Source organism: Podarcis pityusensis (assembly GCF_964106645.2).
Source record: "Podarcis pityusensis genome assembly, chromosome: 6".
Taxonomy (NCBI): Eukaryota; Metazoa; Chordata; class Lepidosauria; order Squamata; family Lacertidae; genus Podarcis; species Podarcis pityusensis.
In genome coordinates, this window is record NC_138030.1 from 76353620 (window position 1) to 76381455 (window position 27836).

Below are 27836 nucleotides of genomic sequence, written 5' to 3' on the forward strand. Positions count from 1 at the left end.
TATTGTGAAGGTATGCTCTGGAAAAGGGAGGAATTCAATGTCACAGTCTTCTGATCATTCTGGCAGCACATTTCAGCTTGCCAGACAAAATGATCTGCCCTTTCCTTCCTGCTCCCAAAGTGCTGTTTTGGGTGTTCCCCAACCCACCCACCCCAACCAATTGGGGAGAGGGCATGGGGGAGAAGAGGGGGAAGACCTCATTGCAGAAGTTGTTGCACAGGGCTTCAATTGATGGGACTCAGATGAATCCTGACCCGAGTTCTATAAATGAATATGAATGTGAATATGAAGATCAAAGATAGTACCCTCTTTCAAGGTAAGACTTCATATTTAAAAGGGATAATGATCGAAACATTTTAAACGGGCTGTTCACATAACTCGTTTCAGCTCAAAACAAAATGACATTACACTAGGAATTATTATGGTGTTAACAGGAATTTTAAAGATTTTTCATGGCACCAGTAAGAGTGTTATCTAGCACTTTGGGCCCCCCTAATCCACTACACCACACTGACTCTCCGTGCTAATCTTTCACATCAAAAGCAGTGAGCAATGTGGTCCCGGTACCTTCTTGGCAGCCTTCAACTTGCTGCAAAACTTTTTGAGTCATTTGTTTTTCCATTTTTTCGGTGGGTAAATGATTTTCGTAGGGTCAAACCCTGTTGTTGAAACAATGAGAAAGGTCAGAAGGAAAGCAAAATAATTACCATTTCCCTTCCAAAGGAATACCTGCCTCCTTACCCAATTAGTGAGATTCTCACTGGCCACACAATAATTTCCACTCAGAAGAAATTTCCTCACCTGAAGTATCTGGATCAGTCATGTCCGTCCCCTGGTCATTGGGCCTGATAGATTACTCTTATTTCTGGTTCCTTCTTGGAGATCATGGGATGGACTTTGCACCACCTGCTGTGTAGCCGTTTCAACCTAAGACAGAAGGGAGAGAATGTGATAAACTGGTTTGTAGTACCTGCACTGAAACTACTGTGGAAGGAGTACAATCCATCTGCGAATGTTAGCTTCTACTTACTGTTGTATTCTGTTTGTATTTAGTTCAACTGTAAGCCTGATTGTTTTGTGACTTACAGGGCTTCGCTAGTGCACTATCCCAACTCCTGAACTCTAGTGGTCAGACTTCACAGGCATTTTTAATGCATTTGCGGTAACCCTTCTACAGAAAACTCAAAGGATTTGTTTTATTGTCTTATAATCATTCTCCCAGATGGGTTGAGAATGTACTTCTCAGTGATGACTCCATTTTGCTCTAAAATGCTTGACATCGCCAAATTATCCCTCCGCAGAGGCAGTGATGCAACACTGTTCATTGAACCTCATGAATATTTGGGACATTACATAAGCTGTCTGATCAGCAGAAAGTTGGTCATACAAAGAGATTCTTTTAAAATATCTATAAATAAAAAGAGGGCCCACTTAAATGTGCCAGCTTCAGTTCTCCTTTCCCATTGAAAATATCCACAGCTTTGGCTTGTCTGCCCAAATAGCCTGTTGAAAGAGCTTTTATTCTCTCCCTTGGGTCTGGGAAGGTCAAGTGGTTGCTGCTAAATAAGGATTGCAATCAGTTTCTCACAGTTTCTGTGGCCCCTAGCAAGGCAAGCTAACCTTGATGTCCTCAGCGCTAATTCTGCACTCGGCACTCTAGCACTGATGATGTTGGCATCTGTCTGGGAGAATGTGGAAGAGTGCGCCTTCAGGAGTTAAGTCAAACTGTTGGAATTACAGCGCCTGCTGTGGCTGCAGATACCGAGACAGGAGAGACGTGTTTTGTCGCAGCTGAGGCAGATGAAGGCATCTGCTTGTGCTGCTGCAGATGCACCATGGCGTTTCTTCTTTCTTCACTCCTCCTAGCAGTCATCCCTCGTCTGGTTACTGCTGTGGATACACGACCTGACATAGCCGCCTCCAGGCGATGGGATTATTCCCACTGGTGGGGTTGATGTTGCTAGCCTTCCTGTCATGTTTGCCGACATCTTTGGCCTGCCAGTGCCCTAAAGCCAGACGCCCTTGGGGATCCTGCCATCTTCCGTTCTGTGCACAAGACCAAGCCAGCGTAGACGTCGCTGAGACAGAAATGCGAACGTGCTTGGAATTGTGCACACAGGCCTTGCCAAAAAGTTTTAGCTGAGAGAAATGGAACAAAAGCAGCCTTTAAATAGGATAAAAAACGCACCAGCATCTCACTGCCCTATATCTGTAACTTGTCTCTTTGTTCACATGCATGCTTTCCTTCCTTTGCTTACCTGAGAGCAAGACTGGGCGGGTCTTACTTCTGAGATGGCATTATGAGGGCCACTTGCTCACATACAAAAAAAAAGATCCTGGGTGGGAGACCAGGGTTCATATCCCCCCCCTCAGCCCACCTTGAGTCAAACACGTCCCCCCCTCCCCGCGCTTTCTCTGCCTAACCTACCTCACAGGGTCGTTGTGAGGTACTAGGAAGAGGAATGCCCTTTTTAAAAATGTGTGTCTCTTTTTTGGGGGAGTGTAATTGGGCTGTTATTTTTAGTTTGAGTTTGTGGTTTTTATGTTGATCCTTTTATGTGAACCGCCCTGTGAGACCTCCGGGTATAAGGGCGGTATATACACTAAATTCAATAAATAATAAAGAACCACCTGCTGCGCCACTTCACTCCTTGGATCTGCGGGGGCGAATATTTTTATTTTTCTTAAATAATGTAAGCAAAAGAAATGAAGAACTGCTTCTAGGCTTTTGGGGGAGATGCTGTCGAAACAGTAAACTCCTGCTCCACTTTGCCCTGGCTGCGCGGGTAAAGCAGTGGCAGTTGCCTCAGGCCAGCCTTGCTGAGGCGGCCATGAGGCGGCTCTTCCTTCCCCCTTCAGCCTTGCAATGGCGGCGCAGGCAGGCGAGGAAGCGGACAGCCAGGGGCGAGTTTTGCGGGGACTCGTAAGGGTTTCCCTCCTCATGCCGGCAGTCGGAGAAACCGAGTGTAGCCGGGCGCAGCGAGGCATCCGCCCCATTTTGGCTCTGGGGAAGGCGGGCTTTTGGCGCTCTGAGGTAACTCGGCCTCCCTCGCCCCTCTGGCCGCGGCCTTTTCTCCCCTCAGACTCGGCCGGCTCGCTAAGGCAACGCCTCCCTCCTGAGGGGAAGTCCGTAGTCGGCGCTGTGTAAGCTAAAGGAAAGGGTTGGCGCTGCTGGCCTTCACGCAAGCTTTCGCCGGCTCAGCAAATATTTATCCGATTTTAAGACGCGGAACTGCTTTCTGTAAAAAAAAAAAAAGTAGGCGAGAAAAGCGGAGCAAAACGAAAGAAAAATTCTCCCTGCGACTCCGCCGGGACTCGAACCCGGAACCTTTGAATCCCTTCAACCCTCTAGAAGTCCAATGCGCTATCCATTGCGCCACGGAGCCACCTGTTGGATTCTTTGTACATTCGCTATACAACCCACAGAAAGACTTCGTCCCGTCCTTCGCAGCAGGAAAGGGTGTGTTCCATTGCTCTTTTAAAACTGAATTATGTCGTGGCGCCACAAAGAAAAGTTGCTATTATTTTTTCCTTGCGAGTTTTAAACAGCTCATGGAACTAATTTCCATATTAAGTGTGAACTTCAGTTGAAATCAATACTACTCATTATTGCAGGGCAGGGCTGCCAAGGACACCCTTAAAACAAATATTTATTGTGTACCAGAGCGCATGTAGCTATACTTTACTTTTTTTTACTGTGTTTCTAAAATTGACTAATTTCATTGTGCATTAAATAAAAAGAGGGCTATATCTACTCAATGTGGGAATTGAACCATGTAGTGCTTTTAGTAAATAATTTTGCTGATCGGATCATTTCAAGCCTGCTGAATCTTACAATATTCCTTTTTCATTATGGTTGTGTCTTTAAATATCATTTGAAAATATTTAGCAATTGTTCGCTTGTATTTTCCAGTTTTTTTATAAAAACATTGAACTGGTGAGAGAGAATAATAAAGTAGTGCCTTTCACTGGACTAATTTATTGCAGCATAAGAATATGCAAGCTCTTTGATTACACAGAACTCTTCACCAATGTAAAGATTAATAATTCTTAATAATTTTTTTGCTAGAAGTCATTGGGTTTTTAAAATTAAATGCAGATTATTTTTAAACACTTCCTAAAACTGTCGGTCATTTAAAGAAGCAATTCAATCATTTCATGTTTCAACTCCATGTAAAATTATGCACTAATTTAGGAGTTATTTTTGCTTGTGTGTCAGATCCTTTCTTAAAAGGCCACTATTTTCCAAAGTGCACGGAAGAACTTTCACTCATCACCAGTAACTTTCCTCTCTTTACAGTGAATCATTGGCAGTCCATTTTGCCCACACCTTTTGCCAAGAGACAGCAATTCAGTAAGTCATAATTTTATCTACCTTTTCTGTGGGGGTGGGGTGGAATTGATTGATCAGTCACCCCTCCACTTCAATAAGTTTTCTTGAAACAAACATATGAACCTGCTTGGGTTTTGAGATTATATTTCTACCAGGTTTCCATGCAGCCTTGAGAGATGCTTTACTGAAGATGAACATCCTTCATCTAGCCCAAGATACCTATACCTTACTTCCAGAATAAATTTTACAGGCACCCTCTGCATCAGTTACCAGCCTCTGAGGACTCTTTAAGTGTAACACTGCCAGTAAAGTTGGGGATTTTTATTTGATTACATTAAAAAAAATTAATAATAATAATAATAATAATAATAATAATAATAATAATAATTTATTATTTGTACCCCGCCCATCTGGTTGGGTTTCCCCAGCCACTCTGGGCGGCTTCCATAGAAACCAAAAATACAGTAAAATATCACACATTAAAAACTTCCCTCAAAACAAAAAACATTAATGTGAATTCTTCCAGATTTTCATGCTAAAGCATACCCCTTATTTCTCACTCACCAGTAGATGGCACTGCTGGAAGTAAAATAAAAAGGCATGCACAATAAACGTTATTTCCCAAAAATCATTTCTCCCCACCCCTTTGCAATGACTGTCATAGTCAGTACCAGCTATATGAATGACACAATTTATCTTCTGCACCCCTAGATAAAAGGAGAGAAGGAAGTTCTGGCAAGGGGCTAAAGATGAGCATGAAAGTGTTCCCATATTAAGTCAATTAAAGGGTCTCTGCTAACAACGATAGGCAATATCGGTGCCTGAAACTTTGGAGAGCAGCTCCTACTCAGCCCCTAGCTTCACTGAAAACACGAGTCAATTTTATCCACTTTAATTATCATAGAGTCTCCCCAATGCAATGGAAAAAGCAGCGGAAACAGCTCAAAAAACTTAAAATCACTATGGGGGGGGGTAGGTTTGCCCTCAAAAGCTCAATAATTTGTTTTTGTTCCCCCCCAAAAAGGCTTAACAATTTTTGTTGATGTCTTTAAAAAATGCTCAACAATTTTGCATGTGTCAGGAATTTTACTTTTTGAAATATGGCAACCCTAGACAGATCAGGTATGGGGAATCTTGGTTCTTCCATGTGTTGCTGAACTACAACTCCCATCATCCCTGGGCATTGGCCACAATTGCTGGAGCTGATGGGAGTTGTAGTTCAGCAGCGTCAGGAGAGCTGATGTTTCCCCACATTTGTGATAGAGCAAAGTGTATTCACGTGCTCAAGAGGAGAATCGCCTTACTTTGGTTGGACAGCCATGCAGTTCTGTGCTTCCTATCTACTTTTTAAAGGGGATATGTCATAGATAGGAAACCTGTGGCCCTCGAAAGATCTTGGATTGCAACTCCCATCAACCTCAGCCAGCATGGCCAATGGTTAGAAATGATAGGAGTTGTAGTATGTTCTTATTGAACTCCAAGTTTTTCTAGAACAGGGTTTGAAAATGTGTAGAGCAGGGATGGGGAACCTATGGCCTTTGCAGTTATTGTTGGACAAGTTCCCATCTTTCCTGACCATTGACCATACTGGCTGGGGCTGATGGGAAGCGGAGTCCAACACTATCTTGAGGGCCAAGGCTTCTTCAGAAGTTCCTTGATCAAGGGGTTAATGGAGCAAGGTCATTAATCTCTGTTATCACCTTACCCTCACTTGTGCAGTGTGACACACACAGACATAAATAAACTTTAAAGTATTTGTGGGTTGGGAGCAGAAAAGTAAACATTGCAAGACAATCTGCCTGTGTGCTTAGAAGAATAAAGACTCCTGGTTTTTTGTTTTACAAAGGCAAACAGAATTTTCATTTCTACTGTGAAGTGTGAGGCTTCCCACCTTTTCCCAGTCTGTCAGTCCCAGAGGCTGCCAGTCATTCCAAGCCCATTTCCATCCATGTGAGAAATATGTATCTCTTTTGGAGACACTAACAAGGCTCTTCACAGGGATTTTTAAGAGCTAGCTCTGGGAATTGCTGAGGGTGTGTGAGAATAGGCATCATATTATCTGTGACATATCACCTTAGAGGCAGTGTGTGGCTACATGGAAAAATCTAGCCTACAGGGATGGGTACCTTGGTTTTTAAAGATTTGCTAATAAAATTGGCTAAAAAAACCAACACAAAAAACAACAACAGCCTAGCAAGATGCCACAGAACAGAGATATAATTTTATAATTAGTGAATAGGAGATTGTGTCATCTGTGTATAACAGTGTGTCAGTGAACATGTGAGCCCACTGTAATTTTGGCTAAATACTTTGGATGTTTACTATGTCTAGCCAGACATACTATATGTGGAAAGGAGAGGTCTGTGGAGTGGAGGAGACAGGAGAAGACAGGATCAAGCCTTTGCATGAAAATGAGTGGGTAGTAGCAACCTCTGCTTCTAATAAACTATTTGTGCCTAAGGTTATGACCCTACAATTTCTTACAGAAGTGAATAAGGCCCATGTAATAAAGTGGTGCTTATTTCCCAGTGAACATGCAGGATCAGTTTGCTTTAGTAGTTAATGCTGAATATCAGGTGGTAGAATATTATTCTAGGAGCTTGTATCCCTCTCTTCTGCCACAAAGGGGCAAACCCCAGATGCTACACAGAAGACCAGTTGTTTAAAAATTAACAGCAGTTGTCAGGGTGTGTGCGCACTGGGACCATGGTGTATGTAGGAGGGAGGCTTGACTTTTCCCATGTACCCTAGATGACCCAACTAAAATCTTTTTTTTTTTTTTAATTTCTCTTTATTAATTTTCATACACACATATACACACATATGTACAGAAAATAAATTCTTCATGGGGAAAAAAAAAAACAATAATAAGAACAACATAACTTAATTATAAGAAAACAAAAAAAAACCAAAAACAAACATGTAAGTTATTGACTTCCCTCCACCTCAGTTTTGGGTTATGTAATACATTTTTCCCGCAGTTTTTCTTTAAAACTTTTGTATGTCGAAGGGTTATATTAAAATCTTTCCCCGAAGCTGTTATTTGCTCCTTTGTATGATCCCTGTAAAGGAAAACTAACTGATATCTTACTGGTAGCTATCAATTTCTTCTACCGGTCAAGAAGCAGATTCAGGGATTAGTTTTTAATCAGGGAGAATGGCATGAGGCAAGTGATTAAGTCATTCCATGGTTGCAGTTGGACAGAACAGATAGCTTTTTAAAAAATTCTTGCAGGCCTAAATTAATTGTTTCTTCTATTTAATTTTGTTTGTTTATTTTTATTTTATTGATTTATACTTTGAACGTAGATTACACTACATTAGTAAAATACAAATCAAGAAAGAAAAAAATCCAACCTCAAAATCTGAAACAAGCTGATAAGCTAATTGAGACAGTAGCGGAATCCCAATGGAATCAAGATTCTTAAAAGGCCCACTTAAAGAATATTTTCACTGTCCACCACATTTGAGAATCCCCCTTCTCGGTCACTCACCTCAGATAGCAGTGGGATCTTTAGGAGACCTAAACTTAAATGAAAGTAGCAGGCAGGCGCCTACGGAGTGGGGGAATGGAGGCATCTGAGATATTTTGCTCCCAAACTTTCCAGGGGAAAAGGTGGGAAATTGTAGATAGATAGATAGATAGATAGATAGATAGATAGTCAAAGCCAGCATCTTAAATTCAGATTGTGAGCACAATGAGAGCCAGTGAATTAGATTCTTCTTTTTTCAAAAAAAAAGTGAATGAAATTGTTTCCAGTAAATCCTACCATCCCCATGGGGTTTCCTCCTTCTCTTATTGTGGAAGATTTGCCCCAAACTATAAAACTGCACAAGCAAAATACATTTTTAAAAATCTACAACAGCAATCTGAAAAGTGAGTGACTATCTCATTCATATATATATACATCCAGAAAACTGAAAATGTGTGCTGAACCTTTATGATTGCCTGACTGTGTGCTTTTGTGTACCTCATTTGCATGAATTTTTTTTTTTAAGGTATGCGCACAGTTGTCTTCATTCAGCTACCTAATTTGCATAATAAAATCAACAACTTAAAAGGTAGGGGCAAACAGCAACAGTAACACCGTCTGTGGTATGAACAGGAAAGATTGCGGTTGCTCCTTATATAGAAATTCAAATACATATTGGTGTGGACTATTTCAATCTTATTCAATTGCGGAAAAAGTGGATTAACACCCAAATGATGCTCAAATGTGGTGAAGCCCATAATGCATAGTGTTGGCCTCAGAATATTAGTCCACCTAGCCCAGATCTGGCCAGGGTGAATGTTCCCCAAGGTCACAGCAAGCATCCTGTTCCTTGAGATCCTTTTAAATTGCGGAAACTTTTAAATTGCATTGAAGCCTGGGACCTTTGGCATGCAACGCAAGTGGTCTCTGCTATTAAGCTTCAGTACAGTTGTGGCTGGTGCCCATTGGGATGCAAGGCAGGAGCCCAACACTAGGGGGAGCAAGAGCCAATAAGAGGCAGAGCCCAACTAATTCTGGCCTTGTCTCAATCTTCCTCCTGGCCAGTTTTCACAAATGTAGCACTGAGACTAAGGAGGAGGTAGTTCATTGCCAATGTCACCCTCTGGATGGGACAGAAGTAAGAAAGTAAGCAGGTGGGGGCTGGCTGAAGGCAGACAGAGGTTGGTGGGGCAGTGCCCTATTAATCCTAATGGACTATCCTCCACTGCAAAAGGAGGTGTCAAAAAAGACCAGTGCCTGTTCCCCAGGTCTGGGGGAAGTCTGCTGTGCATTCTAGACCCACACAAGGGCTATACAGACATCCTTGTTGGGGCTGAGGACCAGTCTGAAAACCCCAGATATATGTAGAATGTAGGGATCTGGTAGGAACACACCTGATTCCTGCATTCCTCTATATTGCCTTGTAGCTGAGCCTCATATCATAATTCAGTCTCTGGGTTCAGATCCTCTTTATAATGCCCTGCAGCCTTTCTGCGAACTGTACCGTCTATCTGCTTTGTCACACCTTTCCCTTTAACCTGCTGCTTTTGATCAATATTTTACATCTTGTCCCAGAAAGGTGGGCAGAAACAAAAGTGAAGATGATAAGACCACCGCTGAAGGGCAAGGGGGAGAGGAAGTAAAAAATAGTTTCTGGTGTCCTTTAAAATGCACCTGCATAAAATGTGCTAGACTAAAGTTCACCCTGCCGTTACATAAAAAAATAAAAACTTCGCACAAAAAGGTACGAGAACCAAGCTCCAAAAATAGCAGCAAAGGCTACTGCAGCTGAAAGCAAATTGGGAAAACTCTTACCTTTTTTTCTCCAATGCTTTCCTAATGCGGCGTTCTCCCTTCCCCTCCTTCATCCATGCACTCTGTGAACGGTTTGCACATACTAAACAAGGACTGTGGTGGAGACAGTGGTGCACTGCGGCGAGCAAAAGGAAGTCATTTGGATCAGCGATGTGAAAAAGGGAAGAAGGGAACAATCTGTGATCAAACAATCTGGGCGACTTTCTCCAGTCGATTGCATCTTTGCAGGGCACAGCATAAATCTGACAGGGAATCCAGCCCAGTATTTATTTCAGGAGAGCAAATGGAGTTGGCAAGACAAGTCTACATCGTGTGTGTGTGTGTGTGTGTGTGTGTGTGTGTAAGGCATTGATTTGATACTTTATTGTGCATTTATTTGTTTGTTCATGGATCTATTTCTCTATATAAGTGCTTTCAATGTCAACGTCCGTGGGGCATTACAGCATAACATAAACAAAAAGAAAAACGGTCCCTCTCCTGATGAGCATGCAATCTAAATTTAGACATGAGGGGAGATAGCAGAGGAAGGAGGGAGAGCCATACCATAGGAAATGAGCAGGTACTGTTCACAGACTGAGGCTGTGTACATGTTACCACTTACCCTGGCTCCAGCGGGCTCCCACCACCCGTATCTGAAGCTGAGAAGGCATGACCTTAGCCACAGACCATCTGTGTCCTACAGCGCTTGGCAAATGCTGCTTTGTGATGTGATTTCCCTTAAAGCAGCTTCCACCCAGTTCAAAAACATAAGCCATGGTCCAGCTGGGTTGTTTACCTGTTAGACGTCCATTGCACATGTGCAAATTACGCATGCGAAGAGGACAGTTTCGCCAAATAGGGGTTGGCAGGGCTCCGAGCATGGGGAAATAGATCAGGTAATGGTACGCACAGCAGCCTAAAACACAACTTGAAACATGGAGGGGGAGATGGAGACGGCCTTGTTGCATTTCAAAGCCACTTATGTGTACATGCCCTAAGGAATTAATGGAGAAGGAGGCTTTGGGAAAGGGATTTTAGAGATGGCAAGGAGCATTGCATGTTGTTCTGAAAGGGAGTTCTAGATGTTAGGGGCAGCAGCCAGAGACAATGGCTGAAATCTTTGGGGGGCTTGAAGAAAAAGCTACAACAGGAAATCAACCACCCAAAATGTTAGGGTTGGGCATTGCTGAAATTCTTAACCTGTGTTGACAGTTTGAATAGATAAAAGGCTGCCATTCTTTGCACACTTGCTTAGTAATAAGCCCCACCAAATTCATGGAGCTTTCTTTGGAGTTTCCCCCTTGTAGGATTGTGCTGCAAAGGACAATGTTATTATTGTGGTAAATATGAAAAGGCGAGGGGCTAGGAAGACCTGCCTCAGAAATTCTGAGAAAGAAGCTTTCCCCTGCCATCTTAAAAGGTGGCCAGAAAGCAAAGACATGGGCAGCAAGGGGGGACTCTAGAAAATAGCCACAAGTCAGGTTGTCACAAACTTGGAGGTAAATGGGAAAGTCTGTGTCCCGTGTTCTTTGTGCAATGTTCATAAATGTGAGGCTCATGAGGAGTCGCCCATGAAAAGCCATCCCTTAGGGTCCTCCCAGCCCTCAGGAGTGACCTGGGGGTAGACGGTTTGAGGGGTTGCAGCTGATGAGAGATTCCCCACGGGGGGGTGGGGTGGAAGTGGGTTCTGCTCATACACTGATGTGATTGCTCATACTGCACACCACCTCAATATCTAAGCAGTGCAAGATTCCAGGGTTTCCAGGCGCTAACTTATAGTTCTTGTTTCCTTCTGGAAAGACTGTGCTGCCTTTAGGGTATGTGATTTATTTGCGCATATATACAACATGAGCCTACTATGGAGGGGTTCACAGCATTAGCACCCCAAGAAGGTCTTGTTTCTCCCATAGCCATGGCCTTGGATTCAAACATTGTGCTCTGCCCCTCTGGTTTTCAGCCTGCAGCTTTACTTCTAGATCACCCACAACACTTTCAAAAGTCGGGCTTTTGTCCTTCTTGCTGTCTGTGAGCGGAGGCTGCACCCATTTGCCGTCTCACACAGAGCCCCCTCGTCTTTGCTTTCTTAATGGCTCATCACCTTGTCTTTCCTTAATGGCCCATCACCCAAGTGATCGTTGTTGTTTAGTCATTTAGTCGTGTCCGACTCTTCATGACCCCATGGACCAGACTCCTGTCTTCCACTGCCTCCCGCAGTTCGGTCAAACCCAAACGATTACCTGAACACAATAAGCTAGCCTGCCTTGATTAGCTTCTAACACTTGCTGAGTCCAGGGATTAGGTGTCGGGCACCCAGTTTAACACCCCAAGCCTTGATTAGATTCCAACACTTTACTGGGTGCAGGAATTTATATTGGTTTGGCACCCGCAAACTCGTAACAACACTTAGCATTTAAATTGCACTTTTTATGTGAACTTGTCACCTAATGTATTCCTCTTTGCTGTCTTTGTTTGCCAACATATATTTCAATGCCTCCTTTGTGTGGCTCTCCCACTCTGTCCTTGTGCTTTCTTCCAGCCCACCCACCTCACATGAAATGTATTCTAAGCTTTGCTCTTCCTGCCTCCACCTCCCTGAAAAACACCACTTGTATAAGACTCAGTGCCACAGCACGGTCTTTTTTGTTGACGAGGGATTCTTAGTGACAGAGCATCAGCTTTGCATGCAGAAGGTCCCTGGCTAAATCCCTGACAGCTCCAAGTAGGGCTAGGAATTTCCCTGGCTAAAAACCCTGGGGAGTAATTGACACCTCCAGGGGCGTAGCGTGGGTTGCCAGTGCCCAGGGCAGGGCAAGTGTTGTGCCTCTCCGGTGGACTGGGCAGCGTTCAGTGCCTTTGCCAGCTAGTGTCTAATCAAGGGAGTCTGTCCTTGCAAACTAGCCCCGAAATGGGAGCAGAGATAAGGCAGAGAAACGTGAAGCTTGGAGCACCGCTGTGTTGCCCCGCCCTCCTGTCCTTGCAGCGAGGTGCTCTAGACCAGGCACATGGCTCTGGCAGTGCTTTCCTGCCTTCCTCTTCCTCCTTCCCTCTTGACTGGCCCACTGGTGGGGTGCACACAGATGTTCCTTCGCAGGCCAATAGGAGGAGACACTTTTGCCCCAGCACCGAATGGCCCTGTGCAATTAACCACTGCCTGGCAGAAATTCAACAGATATCACCGTTTCTTGCCACATGCATATAGCAATGTGAATGGGTTCACATTTGAATTCTGTCTATCGTAGAGCCTAGAACTTCTGTTTCCACTTTCCCTTGAACCCGCTCAGTCCCTGCTTTGTGTAACATCATCCATACATCCCAGGCAGCTTCAATTGCAATCATCCCTGTGATCGTAAAAGCCAGACGTAACCCCATAGGCTGTTGATGCAAATACAACTTGGTATAAATAAAAACAAATATTCAAGCCGCATTCAGTTCTGCTAGCAGGTTAAGTGTGATGAAATTGATTTCCCAGCTGACAACAACACAATGCCTCTCTTTGCAAAATGAGCACATGAAACACACGCACAGCACCTGGAATTATCCAGCAGGGATTTCTGTTATTAGAACTGCCTAGTTGCTAATGTAAACAGGATGCTCAGGCTAGGCAGATGTCTGAGCAATGTGACTAAACCTAAGAAAACACAGTCATATCAATGAGATAAGAATTGTGTTGTTTTCTATAAATTAAAGTTTCAGTTGCTTGCATTCGCTATTCTCAAAACAAAAGTTTGCAGATGGGTGCTTTACTACAAGTAGCAAGATAGCAGCAGCAGCAGCAGCAGCAGCAGCAACAGCAGCATTAGCAGCAATCAATTGAAACAATAACAGATCCAAGGCATTCATTGCTCAAGGTGTACTGGGCCTGTGATTGCTGGAAAAAAGAGGTCCCAGCCCGCTGCCAGGGCAGTGCGCTTGTTGCTTCCTCATTGTTGGATCCCACAGCAATGTTTGAGGTTTTCAACCTTTTTGGGTTTTGCAGAGGTTTTCAACCTTTTTGGGTCCACAGCTCCCTTGATCAACTACATCCTGTGGGGCTCAGGAGTTATGTCACCCCTTGGCTGCAGAGGTGGCAGCCTCTCACCCCTTTTCAAATACCCTCCCCTGTGGAGTGTTTCCCCAGCCTCCTCTCCTTGGGAGTTCTCTGGGCAGCCGCAGCTGTCACCCCTGGTCTCTGAGCTGCCCCCCTGCCCCACAGGGGCCTGGGAAGCACCCCCTGGCCAGCCCCAGAGGCACCATTTGCCTGGGAGCTTGTAACCAGGGCTGCTGCAACAAACAGCTGTGCAAGCCTTTGGGAGGCAGAGACGTTAGGGGGCATCAGAGGAAGGGAGGGAAGGAAAGAGGAACAGAGGCAAGTGTTGCCCACAGCACCCCTGGCCATCATTCAAGGCATCCTCAGGTGCCATTGCACACTGGTTGAAAACCACTGGCATAATGGAATCACGTGGAAGAGGTGTGAAGTTCAGGGTGGTGTGGTGATGGCGTGGAATGTGCACACCATCGGTGCATCCCTTGTCAATCTGTTCAGTCAGGATCATACAAATCATCCCAGAGATCTCTCTGCCTGTTTCTACTTCCTCCGGTTAACACTACTACTGTATTAGAATAACTGTGGTTTGGATGCTTGCCAATGTTTACGTTACCAAATAATCCAGGTCCCAAGAAGGATTGCTTTTAAAATGAGCAACTTTTATGCAAGAATGTTTCCTCCAATTAAGAAGAAATGTCCTTTCTATGCTTAAAGTGGCACACTTGATAAAAGACCAAGAAGGACGGGAGAGACTCTATAAATGCAGAAAATAGTATGAAAATTTAAAACTTTATTTTAAAAAAAGGAATATATGTTGCGGTTAAAACATTCTCTTGATGGTAGTGCTGAATCATTAATACAATTTAGGATGCAATACTATTCCTATAGTCTCTAGTGCAGGCTTCCTCAAACTCGGCCCTCCAGGTGTTTTGAGACTACAATTCCCATCATTCCTGACCACTGGTCCTGCTAGCTAGGGATCATGGGAGTTGTAGACCAAAAACATCTGGAGGGCTGAGTTTGAGGAAGCCTGCTCTAGTGTAATACATGGACTCTGGTATTTGTAAGAAGTGCAGTTACAGTTAATTTCACTAGTTGGTGCTAGTGATAATAGAGCTGTATATGAAGAACCAAATAGTTGCTCAAATAGTGTGGTAGGAGAGCGGGGGGTGGGAATCACAACTATCAACCAATGCATCCCTTTTGGTTTCAGATAGTATAGGGGTAGAAAAGTCTAAAAAGCCAGAGACACAAATTTTTACAGCCCTCTAGCAGCTATGGTGGCTCCCACTAAAAAAGGTCAAGGGACCCCTGACAGTTAAGTCCAGTCGCGAATGACTATGGGATTGTGGCACTCATCTCACTTTACTGGCCGAGGGAGCCAGCGTTTGTCCACAGACAGCTTCCACTACACACACCCAGAATCTGCTCTGGAGAATCTCTCAACCTTCCAAAGCTGATTTTGAGAGGGTGCAGGGGGACTGGAGGCAACAGGAGAGGGAGAGGAAGTTCTGTTGTTCACAAGAAGTCCCTTGTAGCAGCAGAACTGCAGTGTTGCATATGGACCTTAGTTTAGAATATACAGTGGTACCTTGGGTCACAGATGCTTCAGGTTACAGATGCTTCAGGTTACAGACTCCGCTAACCCAGAAATATTACCTCAGGTTAAGAACTTTGCTTCAGGATGAGAACAGAAATCGTGCTCTGGCGACATGGCAGCAGCAGGAGGCCCCATTAGCTAAAGTGGTACCTCAGGTTAAGAACAGTTTCAGGTTAAGAACGGACCTCCAGAACGAATTAAGCTCTTAACCTGAGGTACCACTGTAAATGTCCCTTTTACAGTCAGTTTTCAGATTAAGAAAAAACTACGTCTCTCACCTATTGGGGCATTCATTCCAATCTCCATTACACAACAGTTGCATTTGTGACTGATTACCCTTCAGCAGTATAAACCTCTCGGTTACTTTCTCCCTGATAGGATGACATATATCAGAATTTGCCTCAAACTCATCACTCTGAGGAAGCAACAATGTGGGGAAGCTCAAAAACAGAACTTCAAAGGCTCTCTCTGGAGATGGCACCCAAACAAAGGCCTCTTTCTGTGAAGTGAATTGGCTACTTTCGTTCTTATGCTCTAAAAGCATGGCATAGTCCTACATTCTAACATTACACTGAAATAATGTCTCACATTGTTCCTTTGGACTTTTTAGAAAAAGAAATATTAGCGAGCAATGGATGTTGATTAAATAACCAAAAGTATTTTGTGAAGGGCAGAGTTCGTTGCAGAATATATCAGTGCCTAAAATTTGGTGAATGTCAGCAGTCCCAGACATTGTTGTGAATGTCCCAAAACTCAGAGACATATTGGTGATCCTAAATGGGAAGAATAGAGTCTTGCACTACCTGAAGATGAAACTTTGTTCTCCTTAGGGAGCAATCCCTCAAACTGCTAAGTAAAGCTACCCAATTTCATTCTAATTACTTAAAAAATAAAATAAAACACACTATCTAAAATCAATCTCCATACCTTCTAATATAAAGCTTCTGTTTAATTTTGTTTTTCACCCAATGAGGTACCAGTGTGTTTCACCTAAGTATGGAAATGGACTGTGTAAGAGTTAGGTTTTGTATTTCCGGAGATGGGGGAACTGCCATTGTTTGCTTTTCTTCCCACAATTGTTGCTTCCAGATTATCAGCAATTCTAAATTTGCTTGGGGGTGATTAGATGACTGTTGCATCAAGCAAATGTTATCCCACACTTTGCAATGCATTTTCCTATCAATTCCTGCATCTCAAAAAGTTTGTTGCTAAAAAGCAGCAAATCAGCTTTAATTGTGGGATCTTCATTTGCCAGTATAGTGACAGTCTGAAAGCATCTCCAGGCTTTGTGCATTCTGAAACCTGTATAGTACAGGTTAAGTACAAAACCTTATTTGAAGGTCCCCTATCTCCTCCAGCGGGTGGCGGGACGCGGGTGGCGCTGTGGGTTAAACCACAGAGCCTAGGACTTGCTGATCAGAAGGTTGGCGGTTTGAATCCCCGCGACGGGGTGAGCTCCCGTTGCTTGGTCCCTGCTCCTGCCAACCTAGCAGTTTGAAAGCACGTCAAAGTGCAAGTAGATAAATAGGTACCGCTCTGGCGGGAAGGTAAATGGCGTTTCCGTGCGCTGCTCTGGTTCGCCAGAAGCAGCTTAGTCATGCTGGCCACATGACCCGGAAGCTGTACGCCGGCTCCCTCGGCCAATAAAGCGAGATGAGCGCCGCAACCCCAGAGTCAGTCACAACTGGACCTAATGGTCCCTTTACCTTTATCTCCTCCAGCACTCTGTCATAAGATGAATGCAGGCAAATATGGTTACACTACTGGTGATTTTTTCTGTCTCTCCACCCCCTGCTTTGTTTACATCTAGCCAGATGAAGAATTAAGGAGAACTTGTACAGTACAATAATTTTGGTAGTGCTAATAAAGGTACAGTATAGCCCTAATATGAATGTTGATCCTAGCCTGAAGGTGATTGTCACTACTCACTGGAGTATGTCCAACAGATGAGAAAAATGTGAATTTCAAAACATTAACCAATTTTGACTTGGAATGTCAACATGAATGATTGAAGGACTTTTCAGTATATGTCTTTCAACAAGAGGATATTTCAGTTTCAAGGGTATAGGAACAGGAATGTGAGTGGCAGGAATTACTTGCTTATCTGCTGTTGACATTCATTGTTGTAACATATTAATTAACCATATTATGAAAGCATGCCTGCAAATATAGACTACTTCATCAGGTCCATCCATTTATTTTTGAGGAGGTTTTAGCTATCTAGGATTCTCCAGTGGTTATAAAATGTCTTCTGAGAAGACATGCATAGGAGAGACGTTGCATATGTTCCTTGACTTTCTGATTTGTTAAAAGTTACAGATGAATCTGTAAACCAAGAGGAGACATTTGGCCATGGAGACAGTTCTTTAATTTTTTTAAAGACCTTCCCACTGAAGTGGGACAAGCTTTTCTCTCTTAAATCTCCCACTGCAGTGAAGTTTCTTGCACCAGGGTCTGTGTCTAGAAGAATGTTCTGCAATGTAGATGTAGCCTGAAAGGAGTATAGGAATATGCTCCTCCCCTGTGTTGCCCTATCTGAACCCCCATCTCTGCCTTATTTTGGCTGCTGCAGAGGCAGAATGGTTCTGTCAGCATAACAGGAGAGTTCTGCCGGCACATCTGTCAGCACATCCCTGGAGTTGAACCAGGGAGCACAGCAGGGCTTCTGACATTTGGTAATAAGTTACATTGGGACTTAGAGTCATAGAATTGTTGGAAGGGACCCTGTGGATCATCTAGTCCTGCAATGCAGGAATATGCAGCTGTCCCATATGGGGATTGAACCTGTGACCTTGGCATGATTAGCACTATGCTCTAACCAACTGAGCTATCCAGAAGACCTTATTTCCAAGTATACAATAAGATAAGGACACATAGCTGCCAGCCTATGCACATTTACTTGGGAGTAAGTCCCAATGAATTCAGTGGGACTTATTTCTAAGTAAACATGTATAGCAGATTGCGGAATCTGTGGCCCTACAGATATTGTGGGAGTCCAACCCATGATCTTTGGCTGTGTAGCTAGGGCTGATGCGAGTTGTAGTTCAGTAATATCTGGAGGGCTACAGGTTCCCCATCACCGGCATATAGGATCAGGCTCTTATTGGCACTTACTCATGTCTGCATTATATATTATATGAATTTTTATGCATTTAGGTTTCTCCACTGCTGGCAGGAATTATTAGTTCAACATGACCCAACTGATACATAATCAAGGCTGTATTAGATGTACTACGGCATAACAAAAAGACAGCAATGGTGTTTTAAATTAATAATAATAATAATAATAAATTTTATTTATATCCCGCCCTCCCCAGCCGAAGCCGGGCTCAGGGCGGCTAACAACAATCAAATAATCAAAAAATCAAATAATCACACAATCTAAAAATATTTCATTATAAAAATTAATTAAATCAAATTGATGGCAACCAATTAAGCAAAGTTCTGTGCAGGTTGCCAGAGGAGGGAGTCAGGCTGCGCCCTGATCAAAGGCCTGGCGGAACAACTCTGTCTTGCAGGCCCTGCGGAAAGATGTCAAGTCCCGCAGGGCCCTAGTCTCTTGTGACAGAGCATTCCACCAGATTGGAGCCGCAGCCGAGAAGGCCCTGGCTCTAGTTGAGGCCAGCCTAACCTCTCTGAGGCCTGGGACCTTGAGGATGTTATTATTTGCAGACCGTAGGTTTCTCTGTGGGGCATACCAGGAGAGGCGGTCCCGTAGGTACGAGGGTCCTAGGCCGTATAGGGCTTTAAAGGTTAAAACCAGCACCTTAAACCTGATCCTGTACTCCACCGGGAGCCAGTGCAGCTGGTATAGTACCGGATGAATGTGATCTCGCAGCGAAGACCCCATAAGGAGTCTCGCCGCGGCATTCTGCACCCGCTGGAGTTTCTGGGTCAGTCTCAAGGGCAGCCCCACGTAGAGCGAGTTACAATAATCCAGTCTGGAGGTGACCGTCGCATGGATCACAGTGGCTAGGTCAGGGCGAGAGAGATAAGGGGCCAACTGCTTAGCTTGGCGGAGATGAAAAAATGCCGCCTTTGTTATAGCTGTAATCTGCGCCTCCATAGAAAGGGAGGTATCGAAGATTACACCCAAACTCTTAACGGACGGTGCTGGCACTAATTGCACCCCCGCAAGAGATAGGAGTTGCCCCCTCAATCCCATATCGTCCCGACCCAGCCAGAGGACCTCTGTCTTCGAAGGATTTAACTTCAACCAGCTCCCACGTAACCATCCAGCCACAGCTTCCAGACATCTGGTCAGTGTGTCTGGGGCCGAGTCAGGATGGCCATCCATCAACAGATAGAGTTGGGTGTCATCAGCATACTGATGGCAACCCAGCCCAAAACTCCGGACAAGCTGGGCGAGGGGGCGCATAAAGATGTTAAAAAGCATCGGAGAGAGAATCGCACCCTGAGGCACTCCACACACCAAGGAGTGGCGCGATGACAATTCCCCCCCAAGCGCCACCCTCTGTCCCCGACCAGAGAGAAACGAGCGCAGCCATTGAAGGACTGTGCCCTGGATCCCCACGTCGGCAAGGCGGTGGTCCAGGAGTTCGTGATCGACCATGTCAAAGGCTGCTGACAGATCTAGAAGAATCAGCAGCCCCGACCCACCTCGATCCAGCTGCCTGCGGAGATCATCTGTTAGGGCGACCAGAGCCGTCTCGGTCCCATGACCAGCGCGGAAGCCGGACTGGAATGGATCCAAAGCAGATGTTTCATCCAGAAACCTACCAAGCTGTTCAGCAACCGCTCTCTCAATCACCTTACCCAGGAATGGAAGATTCGAGACCGGGCGGTAATTGGATAGATCTGAGGGATCTAATGATGTTTTCTTTAAGAGCGGACGCACCACTGCCTCCTTCAGTTCCCCTGGGAATGTCCCGGTGCCAAGGGACAAATTGATAATATCCCCCAGGGGGGCCCGCACCTCGTCTGGACACGCTCTAATCAGCCATGACGGGCACGGGGCATGCATTGAAGTATTTCTTAAGATGTAAATAATTCTCTAAATTTGCTTGGAATGGGGAATATTTTTCAGAATTCAGCCCTCACAGTATGATTCACAAGTTGCTGGCATCTGAGTAGGTCTGATCTTTTATTGGTTGGGAAGGACTTTTCAAGGTATGTCTTTCAACAAGAGGACATTTCAGTTACAAGGATATATCAGTGGGAAATGATAGCCGATTGAGCAGGAAGAACGGTTGTGTGTTCTTTTCTGTTAATACTTAATGCAATAGTCTCTGGGTTATAAAATTTAATGAATGGGCTAATTATTGTTTGGTGCATATTAAGGGGATCTTTTGTTGAGCTACATTGTCTGTGAGAGATTTAAAATGCAAGAGACAGATTTAAAATGCTGCTTTAAGGAGTCTCAGCTAAGACATTTATTCTGCATTTGAAAATAGAATAAGCTATTTCACGCCTGTTAAAATAGCAAGTCCTAAATTTGTGCTTTATTGTCTTATGAGCCCGGCCTTGGCTGGGGAGGGCAGGGTATAAATAAAAAAATATTATTATTATTATTATTATTATTTACACTGTGTTCTTTGGGAGGTTCTCTAGACGTGCTGCTTTTGGCCTTTATAGCCCAAATGGCTTGGGACTGGGTTACCTGTAGGACTGTAAGTGCCTATCTTAACCATAAGATCCACTTCAGAAGCCTTGCCTCTGTCACATGAAGAGAGGCAGGTAACCCCCACCCCCTGGAACTTTTACTGGCACCCCACTAAGGGAGCAGCCCTTGCAGGGAAGCTTAAAAGGTAAAGGAACCCTGACCGTTAAGTCCAGTCGCGGATGACTCTGGGGTTGCGGTGCTCATCTCACTTTTGTCCGCAGACAGCTTCCGGGTCATGTGGCCAGCATGACTAAGCTGCTTCTGGCGAACCAGAGCAGCACACGGAAACGCCGTTTACCTTCCCACCTATTTATCTACTTGCACTTTGACATGCTTTCAAACTGCTAATTGGGCAGGAGCTGGGACCGAGCAACGGGAGCTCACCCTGTCGCAGGGATTCGAACCGCCGACCTTCTGATCAGCAAGCCCTAGAAATGTATGGATTAGTTGACTTCATTTACTTACATTTGTTTTTTTTATAAGATATTTATTAAGGTTTTCAGAATATTACAAGACAAAAAAAGAAAAAAAGAAAAAAGAAAAATACAAAATAAAAACAGTTAAAAACAGTTCCTTCCTTCCGTTACTTAGCCTTCATTTGCTTATTTCCAGGACCTCCTCACATCTCCCTTTTTTGTATTCCAATTCAGTTATTAGTTCAACAAATCCCTCCCCTCTTTATGTATCCTAATCATTAATCATAAAGTATTTGTAATTTTAAATTTTTACCTATTAATAAACCATTTTTTTTCATATTCCCTTATAACATTTCGGCTAAAGACCACTTCGTTTCTATCCGAGATCATTCTGACATTCATTAATTTTGCAATATTTCTGTAAATAGTCTTTAAACTTTTTCCAATCTTCTTCCATCGACTCTTCTCCCTGGTCTCGGATTCTGCCAGTCATTTCTGCCAATTCCATATAGTCCATCACCTTCATCTGCCATTCTTCCAAGGTGGGTAGATCTTGTGTCTTCCAATACTTTGCAATGAGAATTCTTGCTGCTGTAGTAGCATACATAAAAAAAGTTCTGTCCTTCTTTGGCACCAATTGGCCGACTATGCCCAGGAGAAAGGCCTCTGGTTTCTTCAAGAAGGTATATTTAAATACCTTTTTCAATTCGTTATATATCATCTCCCAGAAAGCCTTAATCCTTGGGCACTTCATTTACTTACATTTGGATGTATATATTTAAACTTTCTCACAATAGAGTTGCAATGAAAAGAGTACAGAATGGGAGAACTGTACATACTAAAGTCCATAATTTGATATGGTTGGAAGATGATAGGAAGTGTTAATATGGACACTGGCATTATGACGTGGTGCAATGTCTTTTCCCCCACTATTTTGACAGCATTATGGCTTAGATAAGTACCTCACATGATTCTGCTAACTAGAATCCCTTCTTGCCTTCGGCGTCAGAAAGGCAGAAAACGTTGACGCAACATATAAATTATTGCATTCATGAATTACTTCCTTGTCATCTGGATTACTGCGTAGGCAAAATTGAGATAGGGTTAGTAAATATGTATTACTAAAGGAAACAAAGTACAGGAATAGGAATGTGCATGTAAGTTATATCTTGCTGGTGTTGCATGATAAATGTAAGACCCAAAGAGCACCTGAAACTGCTCTCCAAAGTCTTAAGCAAAGCTCTTTCCCATCATCTACTGAATTCGGTGCAACTCTTGCACACAACTTGTTTTCTTCCATGGAGTTAGGTCTGTTCCCCAGTGAAGAGGGATGATGATGATGATGATGATGATGATGATTATCACCAGTGGAAAGATTTTAATATTGAATCTGTGAGCTTGGATGATCTCTCTTAAAGGTATTTCTCTGCCCTTGCGCACATCATTGTTCTCTGAAAAACCAGTCCTTCACCACAGCACTAACCTTACTCCTCAAAGCACAGAGAATGGCAATGAATGCTAGGTGCCACAAGAGGGGGCTGAAGTGCAGCATAGGCTTGAAGGAAGTAGATTTATTAAGTGTATTCCCAGCAGAAACCTCACCTTTTGTCCTAGGGCTAGGATTGGCAAATATGGTCAGTGCTGGAGTACAGTTTAGAAAGAGAAGCTGCTTCTAAATTGCATGGTTGTGTTATATTCAGAAAACATCATTTGCATTCCATTTTTCTGAAGCTGGTAGATCATCTGGTGGCTATTTTGCACATTAATATACAATAAATCATATGTAAACAGACCTACACCTTCTGTGGTAAGCGGTTCATGGGAAGTAAGGAAGTGGCTGAGTCAGAGTTAGTCTGCCACGCTCACTTTCCTGGGAAAAAGACCAAACAATAGTTTAGGTTAGCTGTGGGGAACTTTGAAAGGTAGGGTTTAAAATGTGTGTGGGGAAAACAGTAGTAAGCTTTTTATATATATAAAAAATGATCATTAGTTTCCAAGCTATTTTTATTACTAGAAGACTAATCTCGGCACTGGCAAACCACCAGCTTTCAAAATCACCTTATTGTTCATAACAAGATTTTGCTGATTGCACTTCAGCTGTGTCACTCAGTTTCCGTTAAGGTAGGAAAATCCTCATCAGCTCCAATCATCTGGTGAGGGAAAGTCTGAACAAAGAGGTATCTAAAATGGTCAAGGTCATGAAGTGATCTTGTCCTATACATCCATCTTCTTTGCACCATATTTTAGTTATTTTTTAAAAATGAAAATGCTTGGATCACTTTTCTGTAGAAATCATTTTAAAGCGGGGGATTTAAACAAGAGGTGTAAAAGACATTGGGTTGTGTCCAATGTTAGTTTTACTCAGAGTAGGTACATTAAAATTAATGGATTAAAATTAGTTGGCAGTTTTTAAGCAGAGGTTAAGAAGAACTAACATTGGACACAGTCCCTTAATTATTGTTATAGTGTAACGCTGAAGTCTAATGCAAGAACGAAAGCAAAAAATCCAACTATTTTTTCCTTAAAATAGTTATTATTGTTGTTATTATTTGTTTCTTATTTATTATTTGTTGTTGTTGTTGTTATTTGTTATTATTATAATATTATTATTATTATTTGTTTCATTTCTATACAGCTTTATGTTTTTAAGGGGAAAAATAGTTGGATCTTTACAGAAGCAGATTTTAAAATTGTTTGTGTGTTTCCTGCCTGGGGTTCATTTGGTAACAAGGGTGTAATATAAATTAAACAAAAACAAACAAACATTTTGTTTCCTACAAAAATGGGGGCCTTCAGGGCAGCATTGCCTTACTGTTAATTTTAACCTACAAAGGTTTACTTGTTATTGTGAACACAAAATTATAGACACCAGAAGAAGTTGGAATGTAAACAATGTATGATTTGACCCTCTATAAGAAGTCCTTAAAAAGAAGTTGTGAGCAGACAAGATAACTATGTTATTGGGTGGCCAATATAAATACTGCAAATGAATAAATTTTTAAAGGAAATAAAATTGTACAACAAATTGTACAACACCCTAACCATCTGCTTTTGCTGAAGGCTGGTTGCTCTTTATGCTGAAATAGTTATCAGATTAGTGCTGCTTTCCTAAATATGTCTAATCTCATTTGATTCAAGCAACCAGGAGTGAAAGACCAATCTAGCAAATGTACATTTCCTGGACAAAGCTTATTTAGCAATTTATCATGATAGCTTCACCATTTAATTAGCTAAGAGGAGTAAGTGGGAACTGTGAAGAATGGGTCTGAACTGGGTGACAGAATCAGAAGTTCTTAAGTTTTGATCTGAAAAGCACCCACTATGTTTCTATCTGCAATACTGTCTATCTGCACAAACAGTAGGGATAGTTTGTGCACAAGGCTGATGTAAGACAGTTTGGCACCTGAGGCGAACCACAAAATGCCCCCTGCCAGGGAAGAAGGAGTGAGTGAAGATCTATATCAGGAACAAGGGTGGGAGGAGACGGGCAGTGTCTTCTATTATCCGAGAGATGCTTTTAGAGGTAGCATTGGGAGGGCAGCTGCTGAGGCAGTGGCAGATCTGGAAATTTGCATTCCTTGGCAGATCTGCATTTCTTGGACGCCAGATCTGCTGCTCCTGTGGATCCTGCCACTTGAGGTGGTCACCTTGCCTTGCCTCATGGGTGGGCTGGCCCTGTTTGTGCATAACTATGCATGTCAACCATAGAAGAACAAGGGAATTTAGGGGCATTGCAAACATTATACAGAGACAAGTGTGAGTTTGCCACCAAGTTACCCAGTGCTCCTTGACAAGTGCACTTGTACGACACACGTATTTGCAAACACATATTGTCACATTACCATGTAACAACTTTAGGTGTATCTTTAAGACGCTTTCCCAGTATGTGCCTAAGAAATCTACAATGCAATCTGATACATGCTTCCTCAGAAGCAAGCCCCGTTGAGTTCAATGGGACTCACTGCCAGGGATAGAAAAGCTGTGGTATTCCAGATGTTATAGGACTACAGCTCCTATAACCCCTGACCATTTTCCATTCTGGCTGGGTCTGATGGGAGTCAGGGTCCAACAACATCTGGTGAACCACTGGTTCCCCATCCTGACTGTGCACGATTGCAACCTTCATGCTCGAACTATGTGTACTTCTTACAGTGTTGCTTCATCAAGAGATGGGCATTTCTTTTGTTCAGTCTTTCTCCTTGCTATGAAGTTACAAGAGCCACTGTGTACTTTCCTATGTATTTAGGAAAATTCCAGGAAGCATGAGATCATGGATAGCTTCTGAGATCTTTTCATAGTTCAGAGAAAACTAGCACTAGCAAGAACACTCCATGGAAAACATACTACCAGCTTGTAAGATGCAAGCCATTTGAAATAAAGCAGTTAGTTTGTCAAGATGACACCTTGCTTAGATTCAAGAGACAAGGTTAGTCCCTAGGCTCCTGGAATTTTGCATGGACCTTTCATACTGTATGGTGGTATTCAGGTTCTCTGACATATTTATATTTTGGGGGGATTTGATCTTTACTGAACATGGTGAGGCAGAGCTATATTGTACCATAACAGTAATTTGTAACTTTACAAATACAGCAGTATCTTAGGTTAAGAACTTTCTTCATTCTGGAGGTACGTTCTTAACCTGAAACTCTTCTTAACCTGAGATACCATTTTAGCTAATGGGGCCTCTCACTGCTGCTGCGCCGCTGCCGCTCGATTTCTGTTCTCATCCTGAAGCAAAGTTCTTAACCCGAGGTACTACTTCTGGAATAGTGGAGTCTGTAACCTGAAGCGTCTGTAACCTGAAGCGTCTATAACCCGAGGTACCACTGTACTCAAAGCGATGTAGCAGCTGAGACTTCCAGACATCTGCTTTGCTGACTCAGTGTGGGGATCCTTGAAGGTTTTGCTTTTATTATGGCATCTTCAAGGATAATACAAATGCAAAATTCTAAGACCTTATGCATAGAGAGGTGGTATCACCACCCCAGTTGTTTCCTTAACAATAGCAATTGATCTTAGGACAATAAATGTTTTACAGCCTACCTCCTAATTTGGAAATATTTTAGTCAGTATTTTATGAGGACCTATCCTTGGTACCATCTTCTTATGCTTTGGAAACTTCATTTCTTTCTGCTTTTGCACTGGTCCTGGGCAGCTAAGTCTAGTTTCTGCTCAGTTGTTTCATCTCAAAGGAGGGAGAAGTTTTTCTGGTCTGAGCTTCTGAAGGCAGCATGACAATAGAAAACACTTCACTGCTATCGTGAGTTAATAAAAACATTTTTGCTAGTTCTTTCTGCATTTTGTATATTACAAAACAACATGCTTTTTCCTTCATTGCTTTGGAAGCTGAATGTGCAAAGGATATGAGCTCAGATTTGACTCTAAGGCAACAGAGGACAGCACAGTCTTGGCAATTATACCAAAAGGGTCTGAAAAGCAGTAGGTCTCACACATGGCATTTGTATGTTCTGGCCTATAAGTGGGTTGCATCCTGTCGTGGAAGGCTTGGAGGACATTTCCTCAAGATGACAGACAAGGACTCTTTTATCACAGAATAGAAACAGGAAGGCATACCTTTGCCAGTAAGTTAGTGGATTTTCAACGCTGTGCTCCTGGGGCTCCTCAAGAGCATATTGCGGTTCCTCTAGGAGCAGATACATAACAGCAGACAACTCTTCCAGAAAGACAACTTGCACACCACTTCTGATCATCCACAAAAGAGTGGAACTACAAGGGAGTGTTGGTTGTTCTCGGGTAGACTCCCATGAAGGGGTGTAACGAAGCTCCGATGCCCTCCAAACTGAGTGGACCCTTTAGGACTTTCTACAGGATTCTCTGTGCTGTGTGGGTGGTTCCACGGCAAGGTGCATGGGGGGCGGGGGTGTCTCAGGAGAAATAACCTAGTTCAGTGGTAGAGCGGATGCTTGCTTGTATGCAGAAGATGCCAGTTTCAATCCCTGCTGTCTCCAGTTAGAGGCAGCAGGTAACGTTGAATATTTTTTTCTGCTCGCGATTCTGGGAGAGCCAGTAACAAAGAAGACCCTTTGGGAGAAGCGGTCTCAGCAGGTGGAAGTCTGTTTCCTCTGTTCCTCAGCAGACAAACTGGTGTGGCATGTGGAAAGGGAGTGATTTTGTTGCGCATGTAATGTTACTTGAATGTCCTGTACCTACCTTGCTTTCCTGCCTTCTGGCTACCGCACTTGGTTCATCTGAAATGAGGAGACAATTGTTTGCAATGCTTTAGTCATCTATAATCCACCCCAAAGCTCCCTAAAGGCAAAGGGAGGTTTTCCTCTTAAGCTTCAGTAGCCTTTGAAATACATTCCTGGGTGTTAAAATAATTTATTCTAAGGGAACTTTAGACTGCAGATGTTGCTGAATGGTTTTGTGGAGGAGGGAGGGTGCGACCATTTGTGAATCTACCCTGTATGATTGGTATGGGAGGAGGAGGAGGAGGAGGAGGAGGAGAAGAAGAAGAAGAGGAGGAGGAGGAGGAGGAGGAGGAGGAGGGGAAGTTTGGATTTGATATCCCGCTTTATCACTACCCGAAGGAGTCTCAAAGCGGCTAACATT

The 27836-nt window shown here is 43.3% G+C and overlaps 2 long non-coding RNA genes across 9 annotated transcripts; one reads left to right on the top strand and one right to left on the bottom strand.

The window, feature by feature from the left end:
* Window positions 1-56: 56 nt before the first annotated feature.
* On the bottom strand, window positions 57-10087 carry LOC308479891. Of its 8 annotated transcripts, none has more exons than XR_013987868.1 (4): window positions 9622-10087; window positions 1621-2139; window positions 802-927; window positions 57-659 (listed from the first exon to the last, which is right to left on the bottom strand). It is a non-coding gene; the product is annotated as an uncharacterized lncRNA (long non-coding RNA). The 8 variants fall into 8 exon arrangements; XR_013987870.1 differs by lacking the exon at window positions 9622-10087 and adding an exon at window positions 2632-3279; XR_013987871.1 differs by lacking the exon at window positions 9622-10087 and adding an exon at window positions 2429-3279.
* On the top strand, window positions 3434-27557 carry LOC308479897. The gene is made up of 3 exons (XR_013987883.1): window positions 3434-3460; window positions 4301-4354; window positions 26419-27557. It is a non-coding gene; the product is annotated as an uncharacterized lncRNA (long non-coding RNA).
* The last annotated feature ends 279 nt before the right edge of the window (window positions 27558-27836 follow it).